The sequence below is a fragment of the Bombus pyrosoma genome, linkage group LG10 (genome assembly GCF_014825855.1).
Source record: "Bombus pyrosoma isolate SC7728 linkage group LG10, ASM1482585v1, whole genome shotgun sequence".
Taxonomy (NCBI): domain Eukaryota; kingdom Metazoa; phylum Arthropoda; class Insecta; order Hymenoptera; family Apidae; genus Bombus; species Bombus pyrosoma.
Window position 1 is genome coordinate 7,440,163 of NC_057779.1, and position 18,510 is coordinate 7,458,672.

The following is an 18,510-nucleotide window of genomic DNA, read 5'->3' on the forward strand; positions in this document are numbered from 1 at the left end:
ATTGCGTACCAAGTTATTAAAAGACAAATGATCAGAAGTACAGTTTAGATTATCGAAACTAAAACTTTATACAGCATCTGCAATAGCCGATGAAAGTTTAACACTAATCTTCTATTAAGCAGTTTCTTCATTTTGCTCGATATAATAATTTACATAAAGTTGGACGAACGAAAGAAGTAACGATGAACGTACAATTTTAAACTAAATTTTTAAACCGGTCATTTGATCGGACCTGGTGAAATTCTCGTAAAGAACTCGTTGACAGATTATTGCACCGCGTTATAAATACTAAACAACTGACACGGTTCGTAGTTGTCTTTACTGTTACACTTGTACGCTGTCGTACACTCGCGCTCTCTTTACGGATGATCAGGAAAGTTCCAAAATGCGAACGATACTCGAGGCCCGAAGATACGAAGATCGCGTTAGAAAAGAAACAATGACGAAAATAAGCAAGCCCGATGTTCAGCAAACCGGCGAAAGATATCTTCAAGAACGCTTATTGTTATCTTCCTCGCGCCGATCTCTTCTATCCTCGAAGGAGGTAAAACGAGTGCCCGAGGCCATCGGTGCATCTGCAGTGTCCCGCAGGGCAAAAATACCGTCCGATCCTGACTAATAACCGTGATGGCGAAAAATGGCGATGGCGCGAGCGAACGAAAGAACCGGAGGCCGCGGCAAAAAGCGGGAGAATCGCGCAGGGTGGCTGATCGATGATGTCAGAGGAGCGGAAAGGATGCGCGTTATCGACGCGTGCACGTGCGCTGGTATTCCGCAATTAAGTGGCCGCCTTCGTCTCCGCTTTTTCCCTCCTCTTTGCACCGCTTGCAAGAGAGACCGATCGCCCGGTAGCACGTGCACGCGCCGAGGGGCCAGCCGGTGCGCGAGAAGACGAAAAAGAAACAAAGTAAAAAAAAAAAAGAAAAAAGGAAAAAGAAAAGAGCGAAAGAGGGGAAAAAGGATCGAGCATAGTGTTGCAGCTCGCCGTCTCGCGGAACGGTTTCACGATAAATGATAACCGCTTTAAATACCAGTTTAGCGCGTGTATCAGGAGAAGCGAGGTGAGCGCGCCTCGAGCCATGGAATCCCCTCGTTTCGACGATCGTCCTTTTGCCCGATTTATCACCGGTCGCGCCCTGAAACGCGCTCCTGCGACCGCAGCGGAGAGGCGCGAAGCGGAACGCCCGACAGGAAGCTGTAGCAGAGGACGAGACGTGCCGCTGGAAGCTCGATTTACACCTTCGCGTGCTGTAGTTTAGGCCACTTTAGGCGAGTGGTTTAATCGGCGATGGAGGCGAGTTTCTTGTCAAGCGGAAAATTTATTGGTGGATGAAACGGTGGATCTAATGGATCTAAATTGAGATAGGCTGCGTTGCGTTAAGCTTCAAAGTATTGGTAATGAACGTATAAAAGAGCCGCGAATACGAAGATGTTGTTCGTTGCGTAAGTCTTTTTAAGATTCTTCGTCGGTGATCGGATTTTTGAAGAGTTTTCGAACGCGTGGAAAATGAAGAACTTTTGATACGTCAGAGAAATTGGAGCGCGGAGAAACGACGAGGCAATGTGACACATTGTTTTCTCCGATATTCGTAGTGCGACGTTAATGGCTATTCCGGTTGCTGCGTTATTATTATTATTATTATTATACTATTATTTTTTAGACTACTTGTTGCCGAAGTAGAGTACATAGTTACAGTTTTTATCCAAACTCGCGAAAATGTTTCTGACAACAGGAAAGTAATGCGTAATTTACGTATACACGTGTTACTCTTTTATCGTATTGCTTCGATTGTACGAAAATACGTTGACTTAATTTCAACGTACGAACAATCGCCGTAATTTATAAATTGGATACGTTCGAGATTCGTCCATATTTCTCTCGCGTATTTCTAGGAGCAAAGTGAAAGGGGGGCAGAATGAGAACCGATACGAAACTTAATTAACAATGTAATAAACTGTCTTGTTCGTTCCTTTCCTATAATTTCACTCAATTTTTTGGAGAACGCTGTTTTAAACGTTCCTGTACTTTTGCAACTCGCTTTCGTATTCTCAACTACCTGTGTCAAATAATCTACAATTCTGCTTGTAATATTTCCAATTATTTGCTTCAAAACCGACAACACCCTCTATAGGACAAACGTGGAGATAAATAATTCGCGTTTCACAAAAATCACCGTTAGTCACACGCTCGAATAGAAACAAAAAGCGTCGAACCGATCGACGCTAGAATCAAAGTTCCGCACACCTTTGACCGAAACGTTACAGCGAAAAAAAAATTGCACGTTGAAGGGTTGTTAATTCAACCGCCAGCACCCCGCCAGCACACGTGTGCTCACCAGAGGGGTCGTAGCATCGCATGAAAACGGTACGCTGCTCTCGTCTCACCAGGCAACCGACCGACCAACCAACCAACCAAACGATCGCGCCGTTCTCCGTTCAGCCGCAGAGGGCAGGGACCCTTCTTATGCGCTCATCGAAGTCTCCGGCTCGGCGCGCGCGTTCTCGTCCAGCAGTAGGTCGAGCGAGGCCCGAAAAGCTCACGGCCTACGTCCTTGAGAGATCCTGCAGGCCGTGCACGCTGCGTCGAGCGGTAGACCGCAGACCTACCGTCTGTACGTGTTGTTGAGCCGTACACACTCTCTATACGCTGCACTCGAGAGGCAGAGAGCAGAAGAGGAGGAAACGGTGTACACAACGTTCGGCAGATACACGGACGATGGTTCCGTAGGACCGTGTTCGTAGGATCGCGACACGTGCAGCAACGGCAGCGGAGCGGCAGCATCGTGAACGTATACACACGTAGAGAAACACGGGCCACCTTTGGAGGTAGAAAAACGAGGGGCAACGTGGGGTACCAGGACAGTGGTCGGAAGAGGGAGAAGGAGGAAGAGGTGGAGGAGGATACTCGACCAGGTGGTAGTGGCGGCGAGGTGTAGAGAGGGGAAACGAGAGGTGGCTGGAACCGAGGTGGTGGTATAGCCTAGGGTAGGGGACCAGGTGAGGTCGCGGGGAGGGAAGTCGAAGAGTACCGCTATACCTGGAGTCGCTCGAGGCGAAATACATACCTACCTACCTACCTAGTATATATTCTCTCGGCTCGTTGTACTCGCTACGATCGTCTCTGTTCACCTCGTGGCGCCTATCCTGCTCGCGGCCCCGACTCTCTACCCCCTTTCGTCGGCGTGCCGAAGCCCCGGCAAGGTATACCGCTGTAAGTCCTCCATGATGCACGCCATAGAGCGCACCGCGGCCACCGTAAGACATTGCGCCAGCATGCAGTGTCTTACCTTGCCTTGCCAACGTCCGTCGCGGTGCGCCGTCCGTTTTCTTCTTACCGTCCGCACAGGCTTCGCAACTCGATCCAACGCGTCCGTCGTCGCTCTTTCCTTCCTGCTTTCCCATCGGAAGCTTCGAGTCCAGACAACTCGTCGTAACTCTTTTTCCTATATCTGCGTTTCTCCGCTGTCTCCGAGCGACTTCGAACGAGGCATATGTATATATATATATATATATGTATGTATGTATGTATGTATGTATGTATGTATGTATTGTATGTATATGCTATATATATATATATGTACGTGTATATATATATGTGTGTATATATAGTGGATATAAAAATCATCGAGATTCCTACGTTTCTATCGGTGAAACTCTCGAGAATCGTTCAGTCGATTTACGTCGCGTTGCTCGATTTCTTCCGCCGGCCAGTGTAGATTGACCTGTTTTCACGGCAGCGGATCAGGCTTCTATATAGTTGTTCTCGTTGAAGCGTATCTATGTAATTTCCCCAGGAAGTCGTTTTTCACGAGTTTCCCGCGGCAGTCGACAGCAGCGTAGCTTCCCCGGCCGGAAGGGGGAAAAAAATTCGAGCAGCGAAGCCGCGGGGGCAGACCTGTCTCTTCCTTCGCAACATCCGGCTTCTCTCGGAGAAAAACAAATTCTCTCTCGGCTCCGGATAGAGAATTCGAGGAGATCAGCAGCCGAAGGTGCACCAAGGTAGTCTCGAAGAGGAACACGAAGAAGCGTTCTCCTCCTTCCCCACCTTTTCCTCCGCCACTACCTACCGCTACCTCTATCTCCTCCTTCCTCCACCTCCACCACGCGTACAGTCGTACGGTCGCCGGCGAGCAATACGGTTTACGGCCGCGTGACACTGTCCCGGACAACATCGGCGTCCACGAACAGCTGGATCCACGTTGGATCGGGTTGGATCGCAGTCAGACCTCCGTTCCTGGTGCACGTTGTCCCAGGATGGTATCGTGCTCGTCGCGGCATCGTTAATCGTGCGTAACGCGAGCCACCAGCAACGGCCGACATCGGTGATCATCGAGGACTTTGGTCCTTGGTGCCCTTGTTTCGTCCAAGCGAACAAAAGTCGTCGCATTCCTTCGTGTTTCTTTCCGAGTTCACCGATGTTACACGTTATATTCTAACTGTATGTTCGAACATCACAGGCGCGTACATGTCGTGAACAACGTTCGAGTGTACAGTTGGAGACCAGTGGGTGAGGAAGAGAACGGCGCGCACGTTCCACGGGAAGAAAGAAAACCATCGTACCAACGAGGTGTTAATCCGGTGGATAAGCTAGCGGAACATACGTGTCCGTGTTCGGTCGCGAGTGAGAGTGTTTTTCGCGTGTAAACGCTAGCGTGGCGGCGTCCGGGCTCCTCGCGAGACGTCAACATCTGGTAGCGTGTATCCGGCCGCGCGAACGCGTGGACGTCCCGTTCTCCTGGCACACGGTGCGTGTCCGGGTTCCTCTGCCGGTGAATCTCTTCCGTGCGACCCGGACCTTCTTTCATCTTGCGATTTTCACGAGGTTAACTCGGATTCTGCCAGTGGCGTATACCGGCGTGTGTATCGTCGTGTCTGACGTTAACCGCTGCTTGGCTAGCACGCGTACGAATCGTGCGTCTCGTTGCTCGATCCATCGATATCGTCAAGGACAAATTGAATGGCTAGCTCGACAAATTGAAGTTTCGTCGTCGATTCCACTGTGTGACACTTTGTGCCCGAACAACTACGATCGTTATTCTCTATGAATTATATCTGGCGAAATATTTGCCTGTCGGACGAAGAATATCGAGCGTGCAGCATGCCGTGGCATAAGAGACAGGTCTCGACGATCGTTTTCTGACCGTTCCATCGATTCTTCAGTCAGCTGTCGACCAGAGGATTATTCCTGCCAGCTATCCCCGTGGACGTCCATCTTCTATTCGCAGAGGTTAGTCACTCTCCGCTTCGTTCCGGTATAGTACACACTCGTACGTGCGCTGCCTGTTCTCCGCGCGCCTCTGTGTACGTGCAGGTCCGCGCGAGCGTGTCTCGCATCCGTGGCTGTGTGTCTGATCGTGTGATCGACGCACGCGCAAACACACACACACACACACACACACACACGCACGTACACACACTACCATGGCGTACACTCGTGTGGGCAGACGCTCTACGACTCTGGATCCGAGACATGTATGGGGAGACACGCACACGTGTATCACGCGCGTGTATATTCGACCGCGTGGATACGAGCGGTGCAACGATCTACTCGTCGCGAGAGTACGAGCGTGCGAGTGTGCGACGAGTTACGCGCGAGCGCAACCAGTCGTCCGTATTGCGAAAGCGGCTAACGCCGCGCGATTTTCAGTGGAAGCGTTTCGAGGTGTTTCGCGCGGACAAGTTTTCGACGGTTCGTCCAGGAAGCAGGAACGGGTTCCGCGTTCGATCCGCGAAAGCGGCGCGCGCACATAGGAAAGTGCCGATTTCCAAGTGGGAAAATTCTGTCGATCCGACGTTTCCTGCCGCAACTTTCGCGCTTTGGAGCAATATCTTTGCAGCGAAGCATTCGTAGAATATGTGGTGTGAATTAGGAGAGCAACGACGTAGTAAGCGGTGGTTGGTTCGTCGAGATAGACGTCGATGGTCTTTCTGTGGTTTGGTTCTGTGAAAAATGCTGCGGTTTCTCAGCTATCTCTAATTTGACGAGAATTTGTGAACAAACGTGTATGCAGGTCACTGCGACTCGACCAACGAAAGCTATAGATCGCCGAGAGATTGAGTTCACGGTTTGCGGCAGTTTCTTTTACCTTACGTTAGGAGTACGTTTGGTTTTCCGCTGTCGAGAAGTTCGCGAGGTGTTTAGTAAAGCTTGCTGGAAATTGCCCGACAGATCGACGAGAGAGACGAACTTTGAGATTTAGGAAGCTTTGCTTCTGATTTTTTTTCCATGTGGAGGATTGTGTTTCGTTTTAAAGACAATTTTGATAGGAGAGTCTGACGCTGGATACGACAAAAGTATCAACAAAGGTGATCAACTTGTGGACATTTCACGCATTATGGTTCTGTGCTGTTTCGTCCTGTGTGATGGCGTTCATTCTGTTATTTTATTCGATTTTATTTAAGTTTATTGGAAAAATCGATTCCGACAAGATGTTACGATTTAAGAAAATACCTTATTTCGATCTAGCGTTCTATCCAATATTCTGGTTTAGAGATGGTATTTTCGTCCAAGTTTCCAGCGTCGAGGCAGGAAATCCAGCGTAAGACGAGTAAATAGGTGTATCGCATGAAAGATCGGTTTGCAGGTTTAAGGAGACGTTCGATTCAAGGTGTAGGCGTAATTACATTGTGCATTGGTAGTCAGAAAATAATGCTGAAACGAGTTTGTTATTGGACGATGTGCGGATTAGTCGAAGGTTTTATGTTTTACAGGATGTTAACGAACAGAAGTTCAAGGTTTCTTAGCGCGTGATGATCATAGAAGTGGAAATAAGATCTTTTCAAGGTTTCTCCATGTGTAATAGCACTAGAAGCAGGAATAAATTCCTATCAGTTAGAAAATCTTCTTACATCGAAGGACGTTTAATATTTCGTTGGAATTTTTGTACGGATGCGTGTGTGAACGTTTAGCACGTAAGATATGATATTTAGATGGAATTAATGTTTAGAAACAGCGCGTAAAATGAGAAGAAAATTTCAACTTAGTCCAACAGAGTTGATTTCTTGGATATTTTTACGTGTAGCGTACGTGATCAAAGTACGGGATTCGTTTCTTTATCTACCTGGATTAATTACATATTCATCGATGTTACTATGACGGTAGACACGTCGTACTTTTTCGTGTTTGATATTCAGATTCATTGTCTCGAACAGTCCGGCTATATTTTGTCACGTTATATTAATACGAATTTACGTCTGTGAAGCGAGAACAACTCGGTGACGCGAATTTAACTCGGTTTACAGAGTTCGAAGACCGAAGAGTCGACGGAGTCAACAAATCAACCGCGCACTTTCTATGCGATTATTTGTTTCATTTTTTAAAATACATATACAAAGTTGACGTTCTCGATCGAAAATCACGAGCAGTAAAAATGAATTTAAACGATAGATGATTATCGTAAATAACGGAGGGTTTTTAACGAGCTTTTCTTGCCCATTTGCTATGAAATAGTCTCGTCGATAATCCAAGGATTATTCGCAAAGGTTAACCAAGCTTGGCCAATCTACCATCGCGAGGAAGACGAAACGAGAAAGGCAGAAGAAAAATAAACAAAGAAGTACACCTATCACGCTATACACGTGACAGCCAACGATCGAAACTCCAAGTCGATGGAGCACCTGCCATGTTTTGGCAGAGTTGGTAATTAACGTGCTCGTAACTTGAAATATGGCGCGTGAACGTACACAATATGTTCGAAACGACGTGTAAATATAACACTACGTGCGCTAACATTCGAAAATATCTTACTGCCCGTTTATTTCTTTACGTTCGGAAGACACACAATAATGTAATATTAAAAAACCTATTCAAATAGTTACGAACAACCGTTCGAAATCGTCCATTAAATCGAACAAAAAAACATTGATGATTTATTCGACTACGTACGACGATTGAACGACAGCGATAGACCGACGAAACGTAATAACAAGTACGCGCGACGCATAAATCGTAAAATCGACGAATAAAATAAAACGTACATCATAATCTACGCGCATCGTAGCTGGTTCTAGATCCTCGAGATTTTCGAGTGACAGTAATTTCAGCGACGCGGTCTGGAGAAACGTCATCGAGAATGAAATCCGTCGGATGACGCAGCCGTCCCTATACGAGTCGAAAAGACATATCGATCATTCTTTTCGAACGGTTCGCTCGATCGTTCGTGATTGGATCGTTTCGAAACGATCGTGCGGCAGCAAATGCACGACGCACTGATCGAGCGCGTTCTGCTCGCTGACGAAACGATATCAATTTTATAGAAACGCGTTCGAAACATCTTTTTGCATCCGTCATGCGGGTAAGCGGTATGTTTCTAGCAAATTCTGCGGGTATGGCAACTTACCTTTTTGTGCAACCTTCGATCGTTAATACGCATCGACACCTACGTGTACGTATAATTTTAAGAAAGTGGCGAATCCGCGACTGGCGTTCCATAAATGCAACGTCACCTCTGAAATCTCGTTTCTATTCGTAAACAATTTCCAAGCGAATCGTGTAAAAAGAAACAAAAAATTGCCCACTTGTATATTATACGACACGCTTGTTCCCCTGTCATTCGCATTCTACCGTTCTTTTTCATTCACCGGGATAACCGAAATGAAATTACTCTCGATATGGTCGTTCGAACAAGATCGATGGATCCGACCGTGGAAGATAAATACGCGTCGGGTGTTATATTCGCATCCAGGATTATGCAACGACAGCGTGAAATTAGATCCCCGCCTCCTTAAGCGAACGCAACCGTACACCTTTGTTCTTCGGGGGCCGCGCGAGGCAGTTGGTCATCGCCTTTTTTCCCCCCGTCCCTTTTCACCCGAAACAGATCCGTGATAACGTAATAGTTGCAACGATTGTTTCCATCCACGGTAAAATCCCTTGGACGCGATAGTGAAACGTTGCTTTGCACAATACACCTCCGTTACATCTCTGTTACACGCCTATGTGTATCTGAAATATAGTTTCTTATCTGTCTCTTTGTACGTAGAAAAGACACAGTCGATTTAAGAGAAACTCGCTGGCTCGTCTTTAAATTCGTTACTCGAGACAGAGAATTATTAGTTACCTGTCCCTCTGTCTTACTGTTCGATCGTCAGGTATTCGATAAGTTTCGCGATCGATCGAGTCAACCGTTAAAAAATCCTGGTTCTGAATGTATATCAGGTGGAAAACGGAAGATCAGAAGGAGACTGTGTGACACGATTCTCGCGACGCTAAATCGTGGATCTTGCTGTGATTGATTTACCGACGATTCAGCAGAGCAACGACGTTACTTCATTTCTCCTCGTTTCACGAGAATTCCCGGCTCGACGGTTAGAAAAATATCGGTAACGAGCGGCTGATTGGATTTTTACGCTTTTTACCGGCGTTTCGTGTCCGTTTCTCGCCGCGACACTCGAATACCGGATAAATGCTTCGACTCATCGCAAGAAAACGTTAGAATCTCTCTTTTTCGATTTCTCTGCTCCTCGTTTCTAAATGGATAGACGCTCCGAGGGAGGGGGAATTCTTCATCCTTCGAAGTATTTCGTCGCGTCGACAATCGTCGCGAACGTCGAACGAACCCGACGAGACGAAAGAATTTTCTAATAATTTCATTGCAATTTCATTAATCTTTATGACGCGCCAAGTTTTTACGACGTGGAAAACTGAAATTCCCGGCAACGATTATCCTTCGCCTGGTTGGCTGTACGATTTTTATCCTTGTTAGAACAAAGTCCGTGTAAGATGAAAGAAACATCCCTGGAATTTTACTAAGACGCACAAATCATTATCTTGCTCGTTTTTTAATTATTCTTCGAGAACTTTTTCCTGTCCGTAGAAATACGAGCCAAAAGCCAGAACGACGGACTCGAAAATTAGAGAGTGAATAAACACGATAACGGAGAAATAGCAAGAGAAAGAACTGTATGTATGTATGTCATATTTGAAAATAAAATTATACGGTTAATCGCCATGCTTTCGTGTCTTAGAATCTACAAGAAAAAAAGAAAAAAAGAAAAAGATGGAAGGAACGTATTGACCATTAAACGAAGCGCTATCTATTATGCTACTTACTTGAATATGATTACCTTAGATTTCGAGCAATAGTATTAGCAGGTCAGGACGCTACTTGTACGATGTTGGCAATAAAGCAAATGATAAAACTGTCAGAAACGATCGGGAATGAACATAATTTCCTTAACACACATACCTGTCCAACTGTCCATCCAATGTTTCCGCATTAACCCTAACATCGTAAAGCGACCACGATCTAACCGTTAGTCCATCGTAATATCAAACGTTTGCAGCTACGCATGCTTGCGAAAGTGGAAAGTGGAAAGATGCAAGAAACAAAGGACCTTAGTCACTTTATATAAGAAGTCGTCCGCCAAACATGGACTCCCTTCTTCTATCTTTGCGGGATTTCGCATTCGTCCATGGACCGTTGATATTTTCGCGTTGCGTCGGAATATCGAATGATGGGAGTTGCGTAGAAACGTTGTGACGTAGCGACGATTTAATGAAAACCGTGTAACGATCGATGCATCTAGAGGGAAAGACGCGTTGAAAAAGACGCTGAACAAAGTATCGACGCCCGACCGTGAGACGTATTTTACTCTGCCTTCGATTAAACAGCGTTCCGCAGAAATTTCCACGCGAGACACGCGCGTCTGTTTCCTGTAAAAAAGTTTCTTCGCTGTTTTCTCGAACGAAAGGTCGAGGGAATACGTCGATCGCGTGTGGCACGTCAACGAACAGAACGTAGTATCCCCGTTAACCGGCCAGGTCGAATTATTTACCGGGAGTACCGGCCGCTTTTACGGTCCGGATTTCTCCGGCCTTCTCGCGAGTCGCCGGCCCGCTTCAAAAGCGACAATACGTTATGCAAATGAGGGTACGTCAGCGAGATTCTCCCTTCGATTTGCATTAAGCTCGCATTCAGCGTCGCTAAGCACTTTCACCCGTTGAGCTACGAGCGTTGATCGAAACGGCCAACCGGAGCGCAACAAGGATCGAAATCTGATCCACTCAGGAAGAACGTGTCCTGACTTGCCATGCGAACGTTCCATTTTGTTCCGCGAATCTCGCTTAAACCTTCGATTATACACAATATCCGGAAGATAAGTCGCGATCGACGAATGGCAGAAATTCAGTTTCGAGTCTTTCGACGTTGTTGTTGCATTCTACCGCAACTTGAGCCGGCTCGCTACGTAGTTTTCAACTTTGTCGAGACTGGACATGAGACAACAGGTCACCAGTTTTTCTATCCCCGCTTCGTAGAACGATGTCGCCTATAGTCTGTCCAACCAGACGAGAGAGCCGCGATCGCGTTTCGTTTATGTCTATTCTCTGGTGCCGTTGGACAGGCCACAAAGCGGTACCCAGCGTGAGCGTAACTTCCGAAATTCCGGACGGCGTAACACAATTTCCACTCTTCGCGTTGGTTTGCCACGAATTTTACCGTCACTTTTCATCGAACGCTTTGTGTTAGCTGTTCGAGGAATTACGTCGACGCTGGGTGCCACCTTCGGCGCTCGAGTGGCACCGTTCTACGAAGCGGAGACACAAAAATTGCTGTCCCGTTATGACAAAGTGTCCGAATAATAGTAAAAACTACGCGGCAAAGTAGCTTAAGGTGCGTGGAACTGGAAACGTGGCGCGTGAAACGTTATGGAGATAAATTTCTGCTTTTCTCTAATAGCCAATCAGAACTTACGTCGAGGATGCGCCTCCTATTTATTCTATAATACGAATAGTCCGTAGCAGCGGTGGCAAAGCTTTTTACGCGCGACTGCATTTAAGCAAATTGTGCGAATAATATTTATGGTGCTGCTGATGCGCCCGGCAGTTTTTAACGGGGCGAAAAAATTAATAGAGAATTAATGACACGAGATTTCACAAAGCCCAACTCACAACTAGGCTGTAGATTTTTTTGCGTTTATGGGGAATTCGAAGGTGCGGAAAGACGTGCAGGATGCGCGTAATACGAAATAATATATGAAATATCGGAAGCATAATAATCTCCGTAATATGGACAAAGTAGGGCAAAACCTGACACATTTTACGTTTCAACCTACAAAATTTGCTCCTCATCCGTGCGATGATTCTGAACACGGTTCGCGTGAATAATCGGTTAGAGATTAATGATCCTTTGCTCGTAATAATAATTATCGGTAAAAAGTAGATATCCGATATTGTTGCAATAAACAATTAACCTGGTTACTTTCCAGCTTGTTCTTCTTTACGCAAGTGATCAATTCGATTAGCGGAGCCAGTTGCTCCAAAGGCGTATCCGTATTGATAATTAATGATTTTTACATGTTAATTGGAACAATTTTAATACACCTTGGTGATTACACGCGCGTCGAAGAAAAAAGCGTTTTTTTTTCAGATTTTCTAATTAATTCTTATAGAAAACTCTCGCTGCTTCGAACAGCCGAAGCTTTCTTATACTTTCATCGTAACGATATTTTTAATTAAAACGCCGTAAAAAAAATATATTCACGTCGGGTAAAGACGGTTATATCGAGATCGAGACATTTTAGATTCTTGATTAAGGTAGATTATATTACATTTTTTTACATTTATTACATTTAATTATATTACATATAGATGTGTGTGTGTGTCAGCTGGAATAAAAGAAACGGCGATATTTTCTAACGCGTAATTGAACTTTTGATTAACGTGGCTGGAGAAAAATTGGTGAAAAGTAACAACGAATGGGAAAGGTAGAGTTTAATTTCTCAAATTCGCTGGAACAGTTGGATTTTAGAGAGTGTACCATTTGTCTCGCAGCTCGGGTATTTAAACGAGTGCTCTCACTTAGCACCTCGTAAATTTCGAATTGATGCGCGAAAGAAAAAGAAAAAAATAAAACATGAAAAAAAATATGAGCGAAATACCGCTTTCTTAAGCACGCAATCTCGTGGCATTGGCTTTCTTGAAAATTGTTCGTTTCATCTGCCTTCTTCTTCCTCTTCTTCATTTTCTTTTATTTCGTTCGCGAATAAAAGGTATATTAACATTTTACAATGACAGGATATCTTGCAACTGTTCAACGGTTTAAATATTCAACGCAGAGGAACTACTTTTATTACTCTCTTAATAAACGGTCAGGTGCTAATGAAGTATAGATGAATTTCTTTTAAATAAATTGATTTCTAGATATTACTTGGGCGGAATCTTGCTTTCGAGAATTATAGATGCCTCGAGGAGATGTCCGAAAAATTAATTAGCGAGAAATCAGCAGGAAAGTGGACAGAAATACTGGACACAGGTATGGCAAACTGGAGTATACAATACGGTAACATATTAATTTCACGTGGAGATATAAATATTCAGAGAAACGAGAATATTCAAACTAGTGGAATCACGCAACGCACAATAGGCTAGTTACCTTAACCTACAGCATTATACTTTTCGTTCGAATTCTGTTTCGCATACGTACGATTATACCGTCGAACAAACTGCTATTACCATTATTATACCATTATTATGCCATTATTATACCATTATTATTTGAATAGTAGCACGTAACACGGTGCGTCGTATGGTACGCGATCTGGCGCGATTCTCCACGCAACATGTCAAGGAATTTGGCGTCACGAGGTAAAGAAGAAACAACGTTACATGCTCGATGCAAACAAGCTCGACGCACGACGATCGGTGAAAGTGAATTACGATCTCGGCGTCCGCTCGCAAACGTGCTTTCCTCCCGCTTTCGAAAACCCGTAAGAGCCGACGATTAGGCGAACGATCGACCGATCTGTTAGATTTTCTCGCGCGAAACTTTAATTTTAGCCGTGGAACGCCGAATAGTCGAGGAAAAGAATTTCCGCGCGACTCCTATCGCTTTTCACAACGTTCCTTCGATTCTGTAATTCAAATCTTATCGATCGATGCTTGTCAATCGTTCGGTTTTACATTCCCGTGTAAAATATTCTTTGCTTCGTTCAGAGGGTAACCGCTCATTTATTTCGCTTTCGTTAGATCTAATCCGAGAAAGGGGACAAACTGGAATCGGCTGTGCCAATCGGTGGCAGTGTTGATAATGGCGACCGATCGTCGCGACGCGGTGGCGTTGCGTGCGCGTGACGGTTGCCGACGAAACGAATAATTGCTGAAAAATTCCTGGTCTCCATCGGCCGCGACCGCCGTCCTATTAATTAACTATAAAACATTCGTGATGGCGAACGTGTCGATCGGCGAACAGTTCTTTCTCGTCCCGACACTGTCAGCCTGTTTTGCACCAATGATCGCGGTTTTTGCGATCGTATCGGGGGCCTCTGATGCTCGACAGAGATGGTCATTCTACATGAGCACGTAGCTCCAGGTCGGACGAAAATTTCACTGCTACGAAATCTCCGGGGCAGATTCTCTCAATGCTAATCGATAATCGGAAGATCGTTATCGTATAATTCAAACTGTTTGTTACATGGAAATTATCAAGTTTGTTTAAAGAAGCTAATTATGTTCAAGTTTCAACACTTTCTACCCTCCAGAAGACCTGTTCTTTCGTATTAACGAACGTATTTCAAGAATCGAACGATTCTTCGAAACAAGCCTGCATTTCACTGTGAATGAAACCTATCGTTTGAATGATAATAATTTGCAATTCGAAGCATACACGTAATAACGGATATTAATAATACGACGATATCGGTTACTCGACTTTACGCGCGAGAAAAACGCTGATTTTTAAGTTCAATTACACTGTCGTCGATGCCGCAGGACATTAAAAAACTGCAGCTTCTAAATCTGTTGACTGGGTCGTTTGTCCGCTCGTAACGCATCTCGTACACGCCACTAAAAGATAACTGACGATCGAGTCAGTTCGTTTCATTGACCAACGAAGTGCAAACATGACATAATTCGCCTTTAATACAAGTAGAATAATGCAACATTAAACGAAGGGATTTTTAGGCGAACAGCGTGTTGTCACATCCGGCGTGTTTGGCCATTGACGGAGTACGAGCCGACTGATTTGCCGCAGAAGGTAACAGGTTAAAGTATCAACGGCCGTCGTTATTCTCAACGATTGCCGCGTTATTTCCAACGTCTCGTCCCATCTACCGGAGTAACGCAACGTTGTATGTTTAAAAAAGGTTGGAGATTATAAAAAGACGACGAGATATTAAATTGACCGATTTCACGTTCCAAATACCGATGCTACTATTACGCTGCTTAACTGTGCGATCATTCGCGCAACTACCGTTGCAAATTCCAATTTCAAGCGAGATTTTCTTTAAAACTTGCGCGTACAGATATCGTACTTAATGGTGGTTCTTTTTAGGGAATTTTTACATTAGGCCAAACATTAGAGTAGCCTCGCAAAACCGCAAGACCATAATTCACACGGAGTCAAGAACGGTGAAGAATAGCGGCGTTACGAGGCAAAGGCGAAGAAACGAGCTTCGTACGGCCGCTTGTTTGTTTCACGGGAACATAAATTTCGTCACGCGTAACTCGACTGCAACTTTGTGTCGTTGCTACTTCGTCTTGGTCACGAATCATCGTGGCTGTTGAATTATGACTCGGATGCAAGTTACGCTCGTTCGAAGACCAAACCTCTGATCGAAGATCGCCGCTCGGCTCTTCGACTTTTTCATCGTGTCACAATTACCACGAGCGAAGTGAATCCTACGCATCTTTCGACGATACTCGTCGTCTATCGTCGAATATTTTATGCGCTGGTTCGTGAATTTACGCGGTAAATTACGACACAATTTACGTAGATCTTACGCGCGATTTACGCGGCCAGAAGATATGTTTTTATGAAAGTTTTAAAATAATTTAGCGGATTTAAAAGTAAATAAGTTACTCTGTACGCTTATTACTGCTAGCTATTTAGTTCAAGCGATGTTCACACGCGTCACTGCCGTATGAGATACGAATAAAAAAAGTACGTTACGTTGCGCGTGCATAGTTTTTCTTTTGTATCGACAAACTTTATTTACGCGATTTTCATTCGCGTCGAACGAATCCACGCGAAGCCCCGCGATACCCCGCGTATACCGAGGAACGAGATCGTACGGAAGCAAATGTCGATTTTCTCAGTTTTCTCGTCTCGTGTTTCTCTTCCTTCCTTTTTTCTTTTTTTTTAATAAAGACAAAAGTTCCTTCTCAATAAAACGTACTCGCAATTAATTTAAGTTTACGTAGCTCTACGTGCTGTATACGATGAAACCGTTTGGCGATCACGTCTCTGCTCAATACATAACGATGTTTAGATCTCGTACGAGCAATTAAAACTAACAAACAAGCGCAGCCTCGTTTATCCGCCGGCAACTAACTCGCATAGATAGGTATAAACGTATTTATAGACTCGGCTCGCGGATAACGAAATTCCAAATCGACTAGCTCTGCCGGTAACGAGTTGCACTGCCGTGTTACGGATATTGCTGTACGTTATTTAAATTTCTGTCTGCAGAATACAGCGAGTTCTTGATACGACGGAAAAACCATTGGCGAATTCCTCGCGTTCCGTTCGTCAACACCACTTTCCCTAACGTCGAGTCCGCAACTTGCAACGTTAACGCTCGAAGCAGGGTAAAAGAGAAAGGAATGGAGAAACGGTGTAGCGAGAGATCGCTGATTGAAAAATGCTTAATTCGCTTTTCTCGAAATGTTAAATCATTCGTTTCACTTTTGAGCAGGCACAGATATCTCGTAAAATATCGATATTGGAATATAAACGGAGTACGTTAAGACGAGGATTATCCAAAATTTATCGCGTACCTGCATACGTCGTGTATAAACGATTATAGTAAAATTTGCGTCTTTATCTTATCGACAAACGATCTTACCTTTGCAGGTAATACGCGTGCGTTTTTAGTAATTATAAAATTAGCAATAAAAGTATCATCTGTTAGAGCTAGAGTCCAGGAATCAGGAGCCAAATGGTTCAACGATAAGCTTGGTCGTTATCAGGGAAAAGTTACGTTGATGTTAAATCAGTTTTCACGGAAATCGTAAGAGTGTCTCGTGAGAGTTGAATAATCGAGAACTGAGAGAGAAAAGCGTCATTCACCGAGAAATACAGGTAGAGTGAACGATGTTCCACAGTCTGTCGCAAGTAGTTCCAAAAGTGTATGATAAATAATCTTTTTATAATCTTTTATCATTTATCGCCGTACATATACCGATTTATATTTATAGCTGAGACGATAAAAATTGTGTTTACACGGCCTTATTACTTTAAAAAGTAGAAAATAACGTTAGTCCTTTCTAGATGCTTCGCTTCGTCCTCAAGCTGGCTCCTAGTTCCTCTTCTTAGCAGATAGAATTCACTAGCTTGGTGAACTTAAATTTGGCGCGAATTTTATTCCACTTTGTGATTGATTTTACGTATTTTGATTAATCGTTTCTTTTTCTTTATAATCTATCGTTATTACACAACCGATCTAAACAATTTTCTTCCATCGTTTACCTTGTTGTAGTATACATATGTATTATTACTATACCTTTATATAGTTTATTATACAGTTTATCTAGTCATATACCTCGTTGCATACCTGTTCAGTGTACGCGTTAATACATCAAACTTGCCCCTTTTTCAATGCGTTTGTAAAAAACTGACCCTCGCGAGGATAACATTTTATAATACGAATGGTATTGTCATCTAGCAAATTTAGGCTTCGTCGATATATCGTTTGATATGGAGCAGGTTAATAAAATCGTCGAGAGGGCCACGTATCGATGATGTTGTACGCAGGTGGTCCGGTCGGTCGATTAATTTCCCAAAGCAGGATGCCTGGAAGACTCGCGCGCCAGGTGGTGAACGAGCAATTAAGCGATGGTAATTTAATCCCTGGCAATCGGGGGTGTGTGTAGGTTTTGTTGGGACTACGTTTTGTTTCAAATTCCAAATTCCTAGTCTGGAATTAAAATTCCTATTCCGTTTGGATATTTCGTAATATAATTTACGAACATTTTTTATTCTCTCGACTTTCCTCTCTTCTCGTTACTTTTTCATTCAGAAATTTTCCTTCCGATTGTATTCTTCGTATTGTCGTCGAACGTTATACAACAACTACTCTGCGTATATACGATTTTTGAACAGAAAGTCGCTCAACTTTGTTGGAAAAACCATCGAAACGACAACAATCCGCATTCTGGAGCATCTCGATGCGATTTTCAGAACAATACGATTCAGAGGCATCCAGTCGGTCGTTCGTGCACGCACATCCTCGCGCATACATAATTAATCACGTGTGCCTAAATAACAGGATTACGCAGACGCGACTAATTCGAACGTACAACGACTCCATGGATTCCTCGTTCAAACATGGTCGTTCGGTTTATCGCTGTTTTTTACAATTACAACTTTTCTCGTTTCTTTTGCCTTTTTTCTTTTTCCCCCTTTCTCTGCTCGTAGAAGATTTGCAACGGTCGGAACGTCGTAAACTTTAAACAGGAGAAAGTAATGCCTAGTCATTTATCCAGGCGATTAAACGCTTTAACTCGCCACAGACGTCTCGGTTTCGAGAGATGAAAATCGATAAGGATATGAATTATTATTTTCAGCTTGAGGC

General features: G+C 44.3%; 1 protein-coding gene across 5 annotated transcripts in view; it reads left to right on the forward strand.

Annotated features, from left to right (window-relative positions):
* Positions 1 to 18,510, forward strand: part of LOC122571376 (protein sister of odd and bowel-like) — a 251,067-nt gene that overhangs the window by 117,990 nt on the left and 114,567 nt on the right. For 2 of the 5 annotated variants that reach the window (XM_043735039.1, XM_043735042.1), the window contains exon 1: positions 3,632 to 5,227. The exons of the other annotated variants lie outside the window; for them this stretch is intronic. The gene's annotated coding sequence lies outside the window, so the exon portion shown is untranslated. Of the gene's footprint in view, positions 1 to 3,631; positions 5,228 to 18,510 lie in introns of those variants that run through there. 5 annotated transcript variants of the gene reach the window in all.